Here is a 16,946-nt window from a genome sequence, read left to right on the forward strand (position 1 = left end):
TTACATGCATAATAAGATTTTTTAAATTACCTTTTACTTACATTGTTAATTAGGGGCACCTGGGTGGCTCAGTGGGTTAAGCGTCTGACTTTGGCTCAGGTCATGGTCTAGGCGTTCGTGAGTTCAAGCCCCACATCAGGCTCTATGCTGACAGCTCAGAGCTGGAGTCTTCTTCGTTCGGATTCTGTGTCTCCCCCTCTCTCTGCCCCTCCCCTATTTGTGCTCTGTCTCTCTCTCTCTCTCTCTCTCTCTCAAAGATAAATAAACATTAAAAAATTTTTTTTGAAAAAAATAAACATTAAAAAAGCATAAAATGTTAATTAACTTATTTTTTTTAATTTTTTTTAACGTTTATTTATTTTTTGAGTGACAGGATGACATCTATGCAAATGTCACTCCCATCTCTGTGCCACTACAGAGAGGAGAAAGGTCACTCCCCACTCCAGACACTGCCTGGCCCTGAGACTCATCAGGGGCTCCAGCAGGAGAGGCCGAGCAAGTCCCGGCCACATAACAATCACTAGTCAGGTTTCCGGGGTTATCTTCTGAACATTCATCAGGTCACTTTTGGTTGGATGCTTGTTTGCTTGCTTGCTTGCTACTTTTTTTCAGTATTTTTGACTTCTGTATCTTCCTTTAGCCTTAAAGCTGTTTAACGTTTATTTATTTTTGGGACAGAGAGAGACAGAGCATGAACGGGGGAGGGGCAGAGAGAGAGGGAGACACAGAATCGGAAACAGGCTCCAGGCTCCGAGCCATCAGCCCAGAGCCCGATGCGGGGCTCGAACTCACGGACTGCGAGATCGTGACCTGGCTGAAGTCGGACGCTTAACCGACTGCGCCACCCAGGCGCCCCGCCTTAAAGCTGTTTAGATTCAGTATTACAAAAGGAGACTTTGCCTTAACCAGGTCGTGACCATCCAAATTTTACCTTTTCACAATTTAGTAAAAATACTGGCAAGAATTAGCAATCACGAAATTACAATGGGACGTGTGCAACTTAACATTTTTTTTTCCCAAATAGATTTTGTGTTCACATGAAACATTCCAGAGTTATAATCTCTATTCTGTGGTTGAGGCATTTGGGTTTGAAAAAAGAATGAACTTCTGCACAGGAATGTGGATTTTTAAAATACCTTTTTCATGAACAAACTTTGTTTTTAGAGCAGTTTTGGGTTCACAGCAAAATAGAGCAGAAAGCACATAGAATTCCCATACACGCAGCCCCCCACCGTCAACATCCCCCACCAGAGTGGGACATTTGTTACAGTCTGAGAACCCACACTGACACATCATTATCACCCAAAGTCCCCAGCCTACATTAGGATTCACACTTGACGTTGTACATTCTCTGGCTTGGACAAATGTGTAATGACATGTAACCAGCCTTAAAATAGCACACAGAATTGTTTCACTGCCCTAAAAATCCTGTGTTCTGCCTGTCACCCTCACCCCTGGCCACGATTGCTCTTTTTCACGGTCTCCATAGTTCTGCCTTTTCCACAACGTCCTAGAGTTGAAATCATACAATACGTAGGCTTTTCATTTTGACTTGTTTCACTTAGTGACCCGCGTTTACTTTTCCTCCGTGTATTTTCATGGCTGGATAGCTCGCCTCTGTTCGGTACTGAGTCGTATTCCATTGTCTGAGATACCACGGGAATTTATCCGTTCACTTCCCGAAGGACACGTTGGTTGCTTCCAAGTTGTGGCAGTTGTGAATAAAGCTGCTGTAAAAATCCGTGTGCAGGTTTTGGTGTGGACGTAAGTTTTCAGCTGACTTGGAGAAGTACCAAGGAGCGTAAGTGCTGGATTGTATGCGTGAAAATAAAATATCTGTTTTACAGAAAGTGCTAAGCCGAAATTAAAATTGAAATACTTCCTAAATGTATTTTTAAATGTTTCAGACAGAAAGACCCAAAATAACAAAACAAGAATCTTGATCCCCACTACCCAGCATACTTGACTGGTGATTCCTAATCTCCCTCCCCCACGAAGCCACTGTTCACTTGGATTTCTTGTTGACCCTTCCCTTGGAATTCTTACACTTTGACTACTCATACACGTATCCCTAAACGACACGCAATGTTTTCTGCATGTTTTCAACTCTATAAAGTGGTATTACAGAGACATGTAATCTTTTCCCAGCCTGTCTTCCTCCCCTACCAGTACAAGGCCTATAAAACTCATCCATATTGAAAAGTGCAATTCTGAGTCATTGACTTTCATCGCTGTGTTGTGTTCCATCCTGTAAACATACCACCATCTGGTTTTCCATTCTCTTGTTGTTGAATGTTTAGGGTGCTCCCAGATTCTTGCTATTACAAACAATGCTGTTGGTAAACATTCTGGGACGTGACTTTTGGGGCATGTTGGCAAGACTTTCTCCGGGGCAGCGCTCCTCAAAGCACAGTCCAAGAACTGTTTGTCTCTGGTACATCAATGTCTTGCTTCCTTCATCGAGAAAGTCTTGCTGTGAAACAAATTTAAGCTACACTAAATAGTTTGCTTCGTGATAAAGTTGATGTACTAAAGCTCTTTTTTCTTCCTGCAGAACTGGCTCTCTGAATACCACTGCATATATCTAGGAATATATCTATCTGGGCATATATCTAGGAATGGAATTATTGGTGGTGAATGGTCTACTCTGTAATCATGGCAAACTGTTCCCCAGAGCTTAATACCTACCAGCAAAGTATGAATTCTCATAAATCTTAAAGGCTAAAATAGGTCTACCTCAAACATTTGCCCCAGGGCCTGGGGCAAAAACGCCATTGGAAACCCACATACCGTATGTCCAAATATTTATAAATTATGTTAACAGATTATTAAGTAGGTCCTATCACCCAACCTTGACAATTATGCCTTCATAGCAACCTAGGTCCAATGCAAGTTTAGAATTCTTGAAGTCCCTAAATTTCACTCTGTAGTGTGGGTGGTTAGGGAGAGCTGGCCCCTGACCTGCAGCCAACCTTCCCCTCTCCCCATCCCCTGCGCCATCTTGAACCTCAAAGTGCCTCCTATGCTTGTGTATGGACACTCCCTCTCCAGTCCCACAAACAGCCATCCCTGGGTCACCTTGAGAGAACAGGCCTGTGTGCGGGAAAGAGCCCACTCTAGCCCTGGAAGTAAACTCAGACAGAGCTTGGACAAGAACTCCGTAGCCCTCCTCCTTGGTCTAGCAGGAGGGGACAGGCTCCAGTGGACGCATCCTCTGGTCTCTGGATACCCCCTGGCCATCTGGGGAGAGGCAGAGCCAGAAGAGGGGCACAGTTGGGCCCTCCAAAGCAGGGTCAGGGTAGGGGCCCCTCTTGCCAGGATATGAGGACAATATTGGGAATTTGTTTCTTTCAAAAAGGTTTTTAAATGTTCCGCGTTCTGTTGTTTATAGTACTTGTTAGGAAAAATCTGATACTCCTGCCTTCCTTTTAATTCTTTGTCTCTTTTCATCTTTTGTGTTTTCTTGATCAATCTTGCCCGTGTTCTATCTTCTTAATTTTTTCAAAGGACCACGTTTCGTTAATCGCCCTCGTGTTGCTGTTTCCTCCACTGCATTGACCTCCAAAATCCTAAAAAGATCGCTTTGTAGGTTCATTTTGTTTAAATTTCCATGTTGCCTGGTAAACTGATTTTGAGCTAAAAATTTTCCTCTAAATTCTGCTTTGGCGATTTCCCACAAACTTTGACAAATAGTGTTTTCACTGTAGCCTAATTCTACATATTCCTTATTTTTATGATTTCCAAGTCCTTTATGTTTCTTTAGTAACATGTTGTTTTCCAAGTAAGTAGGCCTCTTTAAGCCATCCGTTGGTTATTCCTTTTTAATTTTACTGCAATGTGGTTAGAAAACATCCTGTTGGATATTGATCCTTTGAAATGTATTATGGCTTTCTTTAGAGCTTATCATGTGACTTAGACAGATTCCTAGAAAAAGTTAGCATCCTCAGGGAGGACTTGGAAGGGAGAGGCACATTTTGAACAGTGAAAAAAGAACACCAGCAATGGAAATTAAAGGTCCAAGAGAAACAAAGGAGTCCTATAATCAAAGATACACTGACCTTCCCCAGCACCAAAATGTAGGAGTCATTTATTTTTTTTTAATTATTTTTTTAAAGATGTCGGCTCTTTTTTTTTTTAATGTTTATTTATTTTTGGGGGAGAGAGCATGAACAGGGGAGGGGCAGAGAAAGAGGGAGAGGGAGAATCTGAAGCAGGCTCCGTGCTGTCAGCACAAAGCCCAATATGGTGCTTGAACCCGCAAACCGTGAGATCATTACCTGAGCCCAAGTTGGATGCTCAACCAACTGAGCCACTTGGGCACCCCAGGAATCATTTATTAAAGAACCCACACTTTGCTGTACCAACAGCAAGACTTCCTGGACTAAGGAACCTGGTAAGCTACTCAACCCTTCACTCACGCCTTGGACACGTGCACTACTGCTGATCGAGAAAGTGCCAAGACACTCCCATGCACAGAAACAGGCCGACCGACTCCATGCCAAGCTACCAGGAGAAGAACACAGTGAGAGTCCAAATTTACCGATAGAACATTTTTTTAAACAGAGGAAACAAAAACATTGTAACACATTTCAATGTGAAATGTGTTACATATAACTAAACAAGCAGCAGCAACTCTGACAGAATGCAGTGAAAAAGAAACTCTGGACAGAGAGAGACAAAAAGGATGAGTGAAACAGTTGAACTCAGAGAAAAAGTAAAGAAAGAGCACATCATAAAACGGGACCAACTTTCAAGGTGCTCAAAGGGAAAAACAGTGAAATGAAAGTATCCAAAAGAAGGAGTGACACAGACCTCATCTGGCTATGCCGGAGTGCGCGTACAAGTTGGGGGAGGGGGGAGGAGAGAGAGGGAGGGAATGAGTAGGGAGGGCAGAGAGGGGGAGAGAGAGAGAGAATCCCAAGCAGGCTTCGCACTGAGCTGAAATCTAGAGTCGGAAGTTCAACCGACTGAGCCCCCCGGGGGCCCTTGAGAGATGAGTTCCATGAAACTGTAGAACTTCAGAAAGAGATCAGACCCTTCCTGCTTGATTTAATTTTTTTAACATTTATTTATTTTTGAGAGAGAGCACAAGTCGGGGAGGGGCAAAGAGAGACCTGCTTGAGTTTCGGCAGTAAAAATGTTCATTGTCTGACTGACTGGGACAACACAGCCTTGGGATAAATATAACCTAGACAAATCTACTGCTTCTAGTTTTTGGACCACTCATTATTTTGACCAGGCTTTAAAAAAAAAAGAAAAAAAGAAAAAAACAACAACTACTCCTGCAGGATATTTCCACTTAAGCAACCACCAATAAATGCACTGTTTGTCCGTGGCCTTGTACAAGTGACTCAGGTTTGAAGAGGTTTCTTTCATTGTGCCCTGGTGAGCCTTGAACTTCCGGTCCTCTTCCTATATTCTTCCCTGCTCTGAATCCATTGTTTCTCTCCCTTTTTTCATGGCTCCAAGCCCCTTCATACTTTCCCTCTCCTAAAAATTATTAATGAGTTCTTTCAATTCTTCAGCCACAGGTGCCCCCAATGAAATGCCCTTCAGTTCTTGCTTCTGCTTCCAATGGGTTCTCTCCCATCCCCTCAAACTCCAGTGAAAGGTTTTTATCCACTCCTACTTAATGAGATAGGTGGAGGAAAATGAGATCTTTCTCCCCAGAAATCCAGGGGCTTGGAAATTATGAATAAGGTAACCAGGACACGTGTCAATACATAGCCTCCAATAATCACTCTGTGGACTGAAATGGACACAAGAGCGGGTTTGACTTCCCATGGAGATCGCAAAGAAAGGCAAAATAAATCTCACTGTGAAGCTGGCCTGTCCCTTTACGACATAAATGGCTCTGTTTCCTGCCTCTGACGCACATCAAGTCCTGCTAAGGGTGCTGCGTAGAAGGTTCCTTAGGTAAAAATGGCTTTGCTTTGGCAAATGCTGTTGTTGATCTGCCCTAGCTTGGAGCTTAAGGGCTTAACACTCCTTCTTACCTTGAACGAGCAAAGGGTTTTTTTGTATGGAAAGAAAAGAAAACATCTTTAAAATTTTGGAGACACTAGGAAAAAAAAAAAAAGGTCCAATGTAAGGGGCAAGGGGCAAGAGGCAGTGCATAAACAGGACCCTAGAATGAACGGAGAGCAAACCCTCAGCCCCCAGAGACTAACTGCCATAGATGATCTACGATGTTCAAGCTTGACAGGGTCTCTCTGGTATAAATTATTCTTACAATTCTGGGCCCGGGGCGAGTGTAAACATTCAGAGGGCTCTTCAGTAACCTTTGGGCTTCTGTAACAGAAGAAGTCAATGTGTGTGCCTGCTTTCAGACACAGAGTAACAGCAAACCCCACTCAAAGATCCTTCCAAACAAGGAAATACATTCGTCCCCAGGAGGAGAAGTTCAGAGATAAAGACGGGCTTCATTCAGGTCGCCCTCAGTGACTTAGCAAGGGTCCAGTTCTTTTCAAATCCCTGCTTTGCAGTCCACGCTGACATCTCCATCATCGAGCTGGTTCTTCTCCTCCTAGTTATAAAGTGGCTGCCAGGAATAACTGGGGCTTCTCTCTAAAGAGGGAGACAGGACTCCCTTGGACATCACAAGCGACCCCTCTTCAAGGTTCTGTGGCCAGAACTTGGTCCCCTGTCCATTCTTAAACCAGTTCCTAGAGAGGGGAAATGCATTTGCCTTCAATTATTCTAGCCTGGGGCAAGTTTCCCCCCACCCCCACCCCCACCCCCACCCCCACCCCTGTGTTTGTGTGGGGGATGGAGGAGGCTTTGAGCAAAATCAGGGCTCTGTTAGAGGAAGAAGGGAGTAATGCCAATTAGGCCACCCACAGAGTCCCCCGCCTGTGGGGACAGAGTCTCCACTGAGTAGGAGCTTAAAAATGGAAAGATAGGGGCACCTGGGTGGCTCAGTCAGTTGAGCGTCCGACTTCAGCTCAGGTCACGATCTCACGGTTCATGAGTTCGAGCCCCGCGTCGGACTCTGGGCTGATGGCTCAGAGCCTGGAGCCTGCTTCCGATCCTGTGTCTCCCTCTCTCTCTGCCCCTCCCCCATTCATGCTCTGTCTCTCTCTGTCTCAAAAATAAATAAACATTAAAAAAAAAATTTTTTTAAATAACAAAAAAAATAAGAATAAAAATGGAAAGATAAGGAGGACCCTTCCGATCAGCAGGTCCCGAGAAGCCTAGATAAGTCCTCATCCTCAATCCATACGTTCATCAAGTATTAGCCGAGGTACTGTCTGGAATCAGGGCTCTCTGTGCGGGTCCCGCAGAGGCAGGAAGGTGAATGAAAATGGTTCTGCCTCAAGAGTCTGTTAAACAATGAGAAAGCATTGCCAAATCGCTCTGTCGTAAACTAATATAACATTATATGGCAATTTAATTCAATTCAATTCAAAAAAAAAAAAAACCATAACGAAGAAGGTGGCATCTGTGTTGAGGTTTGTGAGAGCAAATTTCACACACAAAGGTATGGGGGACGGGCGTTCCTGGGCACAGGGAGAGAAGGGGGGGCAGTTAAAAGACAAGATGGAAGAATCACCTGTCTTTTTTTTCCCTCTTTTGTTCTTCCTTTTTTATTTTAGAGAAAGGGAGACTGCTCACGCATGCGCACACGTGAGCAGGAGAAGGGCACAGAGAGAGGGAGACAGAATCTGAAGCGGGCTCCACGCCCGACATGAGGCTTGATCTCATGTTGTCATGTCATGACATGTCATGTCATGTCATGTCATGATGTTCAACCAGCTGAGCCACCCAGGTGCCCCCAAACTCCGTTAGACCCGTCAACAGACACTTCGTCCGAATGTGTCCTGGACGAAACCTCTTGCCAAGTTGTAATATGGTTGGTGGGGGCCGTGGGGGGGACCCAGAGGGTGCTGAAATCTAGGACTCTGGGAAATCATTAATGGCGGCTTTCGCTGGGCTCAGGACAGAGTAGGAGCTGCCTGTGAAGGTGCAGGATGTAGCTTTCGAGGCTGCAGGTGGATCAGGAAAGGGTTTGTGGAGACCAGCGGGACCTGCTTCCTGACGCTCTAGGAAATCGACTGGACACAGTCTCTCGAGTCCATCGGACAGAAGTAGACTTTAGAGGCATCCAAGGCCCAGGGGCCCCAGCGGGAGGCCCAGAGGGTGATGATGCCAGGCCTGGGGAGGGACAGCCAGGCCACATAGCTCCTGCCACGATGTCCCCTCCCACCGGCGCCCCCTCACCTGGCTGGCAGGGCAGGTCCCTGCTGGTTCTACCCACAACTGAGTGATTCTCTTTTCAAGCTGGACAGGTGCCCCGTTCAACGCCAAGAAACCTAATGAGTTTACTCCTACGAGTCGATGTGCTTCCGAGATGAGAAGGGGCACAGCAATTCAGTGTGTTCCAAGAAATGAGCTGTCAAGACTATGCCGAGACACAAATGGAAATAGTTCTTTGTGCGATCGGCTTACGGGTAAGACGCTTCACGATCATTATTTTGCATTTTGAGTTAATCTCGTTACGCTCTATTTTGCACAAACTACTTTTAGACCATACACCGGGCTGATGCATGGCAGGCTGGGTTTTGGGCTCCCGTTCCGCACCTGCCGACATTCAGACTGCCATTGCCGGGGCGACCCGTGACCTTCCTGCTACGTCCTCCTTCCTCCCACTTGCATTTACTTTTTAAAAAAAGTAATTTATTTTTTGCTGCGGTGGTAGTCTTGTAACATAGAATCAACTTTTTTTTTTTTTTTTGGAGAGAAAGAGAGAGAGCATGAGCTGGGGAGAGACGCAGAGAGAGAGAGAGAGAGAGAGAGAGAGAGAGAGAGAGAATGAATCCCAAGCTGGGATTGGAGCCTCCATGCCGGGCATGGAGCCAGACGCAGGACTCGATCTTACGACCCTGAGATCGTGACCTGAGCAGAAATCAAGAGTCAGGCGCTTAACTGCCGGAGCCACCCAGGTGCCCCCATATCCAAGCTCTCCAGTCATCCCCGGAAGGAGACCCCAGACCTATTAAGTGGTTGCTCCCCGTTCTTGTCTCCACCTGCCCTCGACCACCGTCAGTCCGTGTTCTGCCTCTGCGGATTCACTATCCTGTATAGTAAATGTAAATGGAATCATACCGTATGGGATCTTTTGGGACCGTCTCCTCTCACTTAGCACGTTCTCAAGGTTCGTCTGTGTTGTGGGCTGTGTGTGTGTGCTTCATTCCTTTCCGTGGCTGTGGAATATTCCGTTCCATGGCTAGTCTTCATTTTGTTTCTCATTCCTCTGTCAATGGACATTTGGGTTGTTTTACCTTTTGGCTCTGGGGAATAGTGCAGCTATGAACAAGTTTGCACAAATGTTGGGCCCCGGATCTTGGTCTTCTGGGTAGGCACCTTGCAGTGGAATTGTTGGGTCTTACAGCAACTCTATGTATTTACCTAATTTTTAAGTTTTTGAATCCTTATTTGCTTTTTTTCAGTGAAGAAGTAATAACACGTACGTTAAGAGTGCAAATAGAACATTGGGGCATCTGGGTGGTTTAGTCAGTTGGGCGTCCAACTTCGGCTCAGGCCGTGATCTCGCTAGTCTGTGGGTTCGAGCCCCTTGTCGGGCTCTGTGCTGACGGCTCGGAGCCCGGAGCCTGCTTCAGATTCTGTGTCTCCCTCTTTCTCTGCCCCTCCTCTGCTCACGCTGTCTCTCTCTGTCTGTCAAAAATAAACAAATGTTTTTAAAAAAATTTGTTTTTAAAAAGGAATTCAAGTAAAACAAAAAGGAAATATAGGAAAAGGTAGGCTCTGTCCCACTGTGACCCCCAGCCTCTCAGAATAATTTCTGGCTCCCAGGGTTAACAGCTTCCTGTGTATCCATTCATGCAGTTTCTTTCTTTCTTTCTTTCTTTTTTTTAATGTTTATTTATTTATTTTAAATGTTTATTTATTTTTGAGAGAGACAGAGCACAAGCTGGGGAGGGGCAGAGAGAGAGAGAGGGAGACACAGAATCCGAAGCAGACTCCAGGCTGTCAGCACAGAGCCCGATTTGGGGCTCGAACCCGCAAACCGCGAGATTACGACCTGAGCCAAAGTTGGCTGCTTAACCGACTGAGCCACCCAGGCGACCCCATCCATGCAGCTTCTACGTGCCTACGAATTCTATCCCCTTCCCTGTTTTACATAAACAGGAGCAACAATGTTCCCCCACTGCACAATCCACTCTCCTTTTAGGGACAGTTTCATCCGGGGGGGGGGGGGTCTGCAGTTGGAACCAGTGGACCCCCAAACATGGGGATGCCGTGTTGCCGGTCCTGGGTCTCTTCTCCCAGCCTTTCCTTCATGTGTTTCTTTTTCTTTTCTTTTTTTTTATGTTTATTTATTTATTTTTGAGAGAGAGAGAGAAAGCACAAGTAGGGGAGAGGCAGAGAGAGAGAGAGGGAGAGAGAGGCAAAGAATGTGAAGCAGGCCCCAGGCTCTGCACTATCAGCACAGAACCCCAAGAGGGGCCGGATCGTGACCTGACGCTCAACCGACTGAGCTACGCAGGCGCCCCTCGGTCACCTCTTTCCCGGCCGATGCTGAATGACGCTTGCTCGGCCTGTCCGCACAGCCCCGCCCCAAGCGTCAGCCGGGTGGCCCTCCACTCTGCCCTCTGGGCGTGTGGCAGCAGGCTCAAGACTGCGTAATTATGCCGTGGAATGTGAGCACCCAAGACGCACTATACTCATCTAGAAGTCACTCAACACGCAGCGTTTGTTTGACCTACTTTTTGAAGAGCCACCAAGTAAAGGCGAGGGGCGGGGGGTGGTTCGAAGAGCTGCCTTTCCCAGGGAATCTCAAAGAGTTGATCAAAACATCCATCAGCTTGTGAACTCCTTGAGGGCGGGACTCCCTTCCCCTCGCGTCTGTGAACGCCACCTCCCCACCCCCCTCCCCACCCCCACGATACCTTGAAACAGAGCAGGTGATCAGCACGTGTCTGTTGTACGGCCCAAAAGAGCTTTACTTGGAATACAAACAACCTCTTGAGGACGCATTTAGATTGAAGATCCGGAGGTCAGGAAGTAAGGGTCCGCATAGCCTGATATTAACGAACAGGAGAACAGCTCGGGTTCTGAATGCGGAGTAGTAGAGCCAAGCTCCCAGGTTAAATGTCAGGACACCTTCACTCACAAAAGCGCTGGGAGTCAGATGTTCCGATGGGACATGAATTGGGTGGGAGGATCAGGCAGGCCAGAGCCTCTCCTTAATCTACAGCTTTGAAACGGAATGAAATTCCTCCCTCCTGACAACTGGTCCCATACCTTTACTTTCCTCTTTGCTTAAGGCTGTCAACATCCTCATGATGTGAAGAACCAGGAACCTTGGAGATATTCTAGAGCCTTGTGCTCTCGCCCATATCCAGTTGGTCACCAAGTCGCTCCCGTTGAGTCTCCGCGAGGTCCTTGAGCTGGCAACTGCCCCAGCCTTGGGTTGTGATAATACCATTTTTTCTTTTCTTTAGGCTGTGGATACGTTTCTGGGAACGTCTCTGGCTGTCTCTGGTTTTGCTGTATTCTAGCTGAGCCCGCCCTAAAACTCTGATAAATCTAACCCCCGCCCCCAAACTTAAAGTATGCCACAGCTTTATTCATGGCAGGATGGTGGCATAGCGTCTTTTACTTAACAGCTGACAGAGACAGCTGTTGCCAGTAACAAGTGAATTACAGCTGTGACTTCAGTAACAGGTGAATTCCAGTGCGATTCAAGTATAAACTCCAGGGTCCCATCGCTGGGGACACACCTGGCCGACGACGGTCGGGGAAACATGTCTGTCCTGGCCCTGTGGAACCTTTCTGTCCCTTACGGCCTGGTTCCTCATCACTTACTGTGCACACACCTGTGTTCACTCACCACTCCGATTTCTGTGGGTGCAAATGCATTTGGATCGGCGTAGAGCTTTAGGATTTTCCATAAAAAGATTTCATGGAAATCTTTCATCCTGAAGATGTGGGGTGATGTGGACAATAATAATTTTAGGGCAAACCTGCTGCTTCATTGCCCAACAGTATTTGCAATTTTTAGGTAAAGGTAGATGATATGAATGCTCAAGTTGATAGATTTTTTTTTTTTTTCTTGAGTTGGGAGTTCCCCAGAGATACTCTAGGTGGAGGCTCTGATTTTCTGGAGCTATTTGTGCCGAGTGATTTCCCCAAGGTCACATAACTACTGAGGCCCCTGGCTTCCCGTAGTGTCGTCTTTCTACAGCACGAGGCTAGCTCAGGAATGTTATTTGCATAAACAAGTTTCGCTATATGAGCTCAGTTACTGAACTCCTCTTTTGTTAAAGTTGCCATAAGTTCACTTAATAACAGCAGTTATCATGAATACAAAGAAGAGGGGCAGGATGTTAATGAGATGCTGTGGGAGGTCGGTAAAAGGTGTTTTTCTTTTATCCTAACAGAAGACACTCTGGCAAAAAAAAGCTTGTGATCAGTTCTGTTTCATGCTGGATCTTTGAAGAATTAGGAAATACCAGGCGTGCTAGAAAGAAGCAAGCCCTCCAAGTCTTAATTTGGGGGAAGTTTCAGAGGATCCCTGAGATTTTCTTAAGCTCATAAGTTCCAACACCCTTCAGAATTTATGTTTAGGGATGGATCATCTACCCTCCTCTCAGGCTTCCAGGGGTTACTCAGAAGGGGGGAGGTAATTGGAGGACAGAGTAGAGGATATTCACAGAAATGTGCGACCATCATCTGGTTAATTTTAGAACTTTTCATCACCCCAAAAAGAAAGCCTGTATCTATTAGCAGTTACCCCCTATTTACCCCCAAGACTCCCAAGGTAATCACTAATCCACTTTCTATCTCTATGGATTAGGTTGTTCTGGACATTTCATATGAATGGAATCATAGGATATGTGGTCTTTTGTGACTGAATCCTTTTGCTTATCCTGTCTTCAAGGTTCGTCTGTGTTGACATGTGTATTACACAGCACATTCTGTGTATCCATTCATTAGTTGTGGACATCTGGGTTGTTTCTACTTTCTGGCTTTTATGAGTAATGCCCCTACGAACATTTGTGTACCAGTGTTTGTGTGAACACATATTTTCATTTGTCTTGGATGTATACCCAGAAGGGGAATTGCTGGGTCCTATGGTAACTCTATGGTTACCATTTTGAGGAAGTGTCAAAGTGCCTGGCACCTTTCTGCATTCCACCGGCAGTGCATGAGGGTTCCAGTTTCTCCACATCCTCCCCAACACTTGTTACCTTTTTATTATCACCATCTTAGTGGGTATGAAGTGGTAATCTCATGGCGGCTTTGATGTGCGTATCCCAAAGGTTAATGATGTCGAGTATGTTTTCACGTACTTACGAGCCATTTGTATATCTCTTTTGGAGAAATGTCTGTTCATATCCTTTCCCATTGTTTCCGGTCCCGTGGGTTGTCTTTTCACTTTCTTGATGATACTCTTTGTAGCAGTTTTGATGAAGTCTAATTTTTAGCTATTTTTTCTTTTGTCTCTGGTGCAATTCCAACATTTTGAAAGATATATCTAGTCCCTTGGGGAAGAGGAACTTATATGTCTGCTGGGAACTTAATTATTATTACTATTATTATTATTACTTTTTAAGATTTTATTTTTAAGTAATCTCTACATCGAACATGGGGCTCGAACTTACAACCCTGAGATCAAGAGTCACATGCTCCGCCGTGAGCCAACCAGGCGCCCTGGGAAGTGTACTATGGATGTGACCCTTTGGAGATGAGGAAACAAGACACTTAGAACCAAGATATACGACAACAGTGGACAAAGGAGATTAAAAAAAAAAAATCAGTGGCTAACTTCAGTTGACTATGAAGTTCTCTCTGTTATTCACGATCCTGGTGGGAAGCAGATGGGCTACTCCAAAGAGGTGACTCTGGGGAGTTTAAGGAAAGGACTTTTATATGAAGGTGTTGACAGTGTGGAGGGAAACCGACAAATGATGACAAAGCATCCACAGCTGGTCCTGCTGGGAAGCTGCTAACTCAACTCGGTGAACAGGGAGAGCAGTCGCTGGAAACAAGTTGTAGGGAAGGGCTGTGCGCGGGAAGCCGTGACTTTTAGTAAAGGAATGTGGCCACTGCCAGCCTACGGGGTGACAAGAAGGGGACTGGAGGCATAATGCCTCCAAGTCTGTTTCCTTCCGCTCTGTGGTCTCCAGCCCATTCCTTCTTTTAGTTGAACCCAACTAAGGGTCAGAAGCAAGGGGACCTGGTTGACGCAGTTCATAAAAGCCAGCCACTGGGGCCACCGAACCCGATGGAGAACCATGGGAGATGGAGACAGGGTTTGAAGGAGAAGAGCCAGTGTAGTCACTAGAATGGCGAGGTGGACATTTTGCTCCCTTCCGTCGGGGGGAGGGGAGCAATCTACAATAAGAAAGGAAGAAAGGGGCGCCTGGGTGGCCCAGTCAGTTAAAGCATCCGACTCTTGATTTGGGCTCAGGTCATGATCTCAGGGTCGTGAGATTGAGCCTGAGCGTGGATATGCTGAGGATGAAGCCTGCTTCACTTTCTCTCTCTTCTTCTCCCTCTGCCCCTCCCCCCGCTCATGCTCTCTCTCTAAAAAAATAAAACAAAATAATAACAATACTAGTAAAGAAAATCTTTTTTAACATAAAGGAGTTTGTCATACTCTTCTTGAAACTCTTCTGTAAGTTTGAAATTTTTCAAGATAAAAATATAATGAATGAATACTCCAAGAATCTGCCCCAATCCTTTTCTAAACCAAGCCAGTTTGGGGCATTGTCGCCCCTGATGAAGGCCCCTGCCACCTCTCAAGGAGACGGAGACGTTCCTTGGAGCTATCACTGGCACTCGGGGCTCAACCAAACCTGCTTAGCCCCAGACCCTCTCTGTCCAGAAACAGACTCCTCACGCTGCCAGGAAAGAGCGAGACGCCCCTGGATGGAGTGGGTGAGCACCTGCCCCACGGGCTGCCCTCTCCCCCCCCAGCACCGCGGCTGCCTGCTGGCTCCCCCGAGTCCCCCACTGCCACCAAAGCCCTCCGACTGGCTTCTCCTCTAGTAGAAAGTGTCAGCTGAAGCTTCCTGGTTGGAGTAACTGAGCGTCGATCTAGCTTTCCGTCTGGAGCTGCCCCGTCTCTTTGTCCGCGTTCACACGTCTGTCGTCCAGGCTGTGGTCCCGTCTGCTAGCGGCTGGCTCACCTGACTGCTGACTTCTAGCCCGGCCTCCTCTGAACTTGCCCTGCGGCTCCTGGAGATTCCCTGACTCCTCACTGCTCTCTGCCTTTGACCTACCACCCCCTGAATGCCCTGGGGTTTTCCGCCTGCCTGATTCCACTCCCTTGAACCACCTATATATTAACATTAAATTAATGTTTAAAAAAATCAACAACTCAATAAAAGGAATTGACAAAATATAGGAATGGACAGTTTACAAAAGACAAAGTGCAAATTGCTTTAAGACACATAAAAGAGTTCATGGGGCGCCTGGATGGCTCGGTCGGTTAAATGTCCAACTTTGACTCAGGTCATGATCTCACGAACTGAGGTCTCACGTTTTGTGAGATCAAGTGCCACATCAGGCTCTGTGCTGACGACTCAGAGCCTGGAGCCTGCTTCAGATTCTGTGTCTCCTTCTCTCTCTGCCCTTCCCCTACTCACACTCGTGTGTGCTCACTCGCGCTCTCTCTCTCTCAAACATGAATAAATGCTTCAAAAAAAAGACATAAAATATGTTCAGCCTCACTCATAAAATACATATGCCAGTTAAAACTACACTGAGGGGTGCCTGACTGGCTCAGTCAGAGAATGCTTCTCTTGACCTCAGGGTTATAGGTTCGAGCCCCACGTTGGGTGTAGAGATTACTTAAAATCTTAAAAACAAAAAAACAAAACAAAACAAAAAAACCCTACATTGAAACATCACTCTTACCGATCAGTTTGGCAAAAATCAGAGTTTGTTAACACACGCTGTTGCCAAGGCCATCAGCAAACAGACCTTCTCGTGCATTGCTGGTACAACAATAAACTGGTAAAACCCCTTGGGAGGGTAATTTGGTGGTCTCTATAAAAATTATAAATGCATGTACATTTTGTTTCAGTAGTTCTACTTCTAGGAACTTTTCTTTAAAGATTTTATTTTTAAGTAGTCTCTACACCCAATGTGGGACTCGAACTCACAACCCCGAGGTCAAGAGTCACATGCTTCACCCACTGAACCAGCCAGGCGCCCCCTTCTAGGAACTTATTTTATGAATAGTCTCACCTTTAAAAAAAAAAAAAGTGAATGTTCTGACCTTAGTGTGAAATGATGAGGAATCAGTTTATTCCAAAATTGTTTGTCTAGAATAATCAGAATACATCTAATGTTTAATAAAAGTGAAAAGAGGGGCTCCTGGGTGGCGCAGTCGGTTAAGCGTCCGACTTCAGCCAGGTCACGATCTCGCGGTCCGTGAGTTCGAGCCCCGCGTCAGGTTCTGGGCTGATGGCTCGGAGCCTGGAGCCTGTTTCCGATTCTGTGTCTCCCTCTCTCTCTCTGCCCCTCCCCCGTTCATGCTCTGTCTCTCTCTGTCCCAAAAATAAATAAAAAACGTTGAAAAAAAAAGTGAAAAGATAAAAAATTTTGAAGACTTTTTTTAACTTCATTGCGGCAGGAACATTTAACAAGATCTACCCTCTTAACAAATTTTTAAGTGAATAATATATTGCTGCTGACTACAGGAAGACTGTATTTTTAAAATAATAAGCGAGGGGCGCCTGGGTGGCTCAGTCGGCTAAGCAACCGACTCTTGATTCCGGCTCAGGTCATGATCCCAGGGTCGTGGGTCAAGCCCCACTTTGGGCTCCGCATGGAGCGTGCAACCTGCTTAGGATTCTGTCTCTCTCTTCCTCTGCCCATCTCCCCCACTCATGCTTCCTCTCCCTAAAACATAATACAAAATTAAAAATAAATTAGCAAGTGAAATAAATTCTGAGACTCAAGAAAAAGGT

Source organism: Felis catus, chromosome A2 (genome assembly GCF_018350175.1).
Source record: "Felis catus isolate Fca126 chromosome A2, F.catus_Fca126_mat1.0, whole genome shotgun sequence".
Classification (NCBI taxonomy): Eukaryota; Metazoa; Chordata; class Mammalia; order Carnivora; family Felidae; genus Felis; species Felis catus.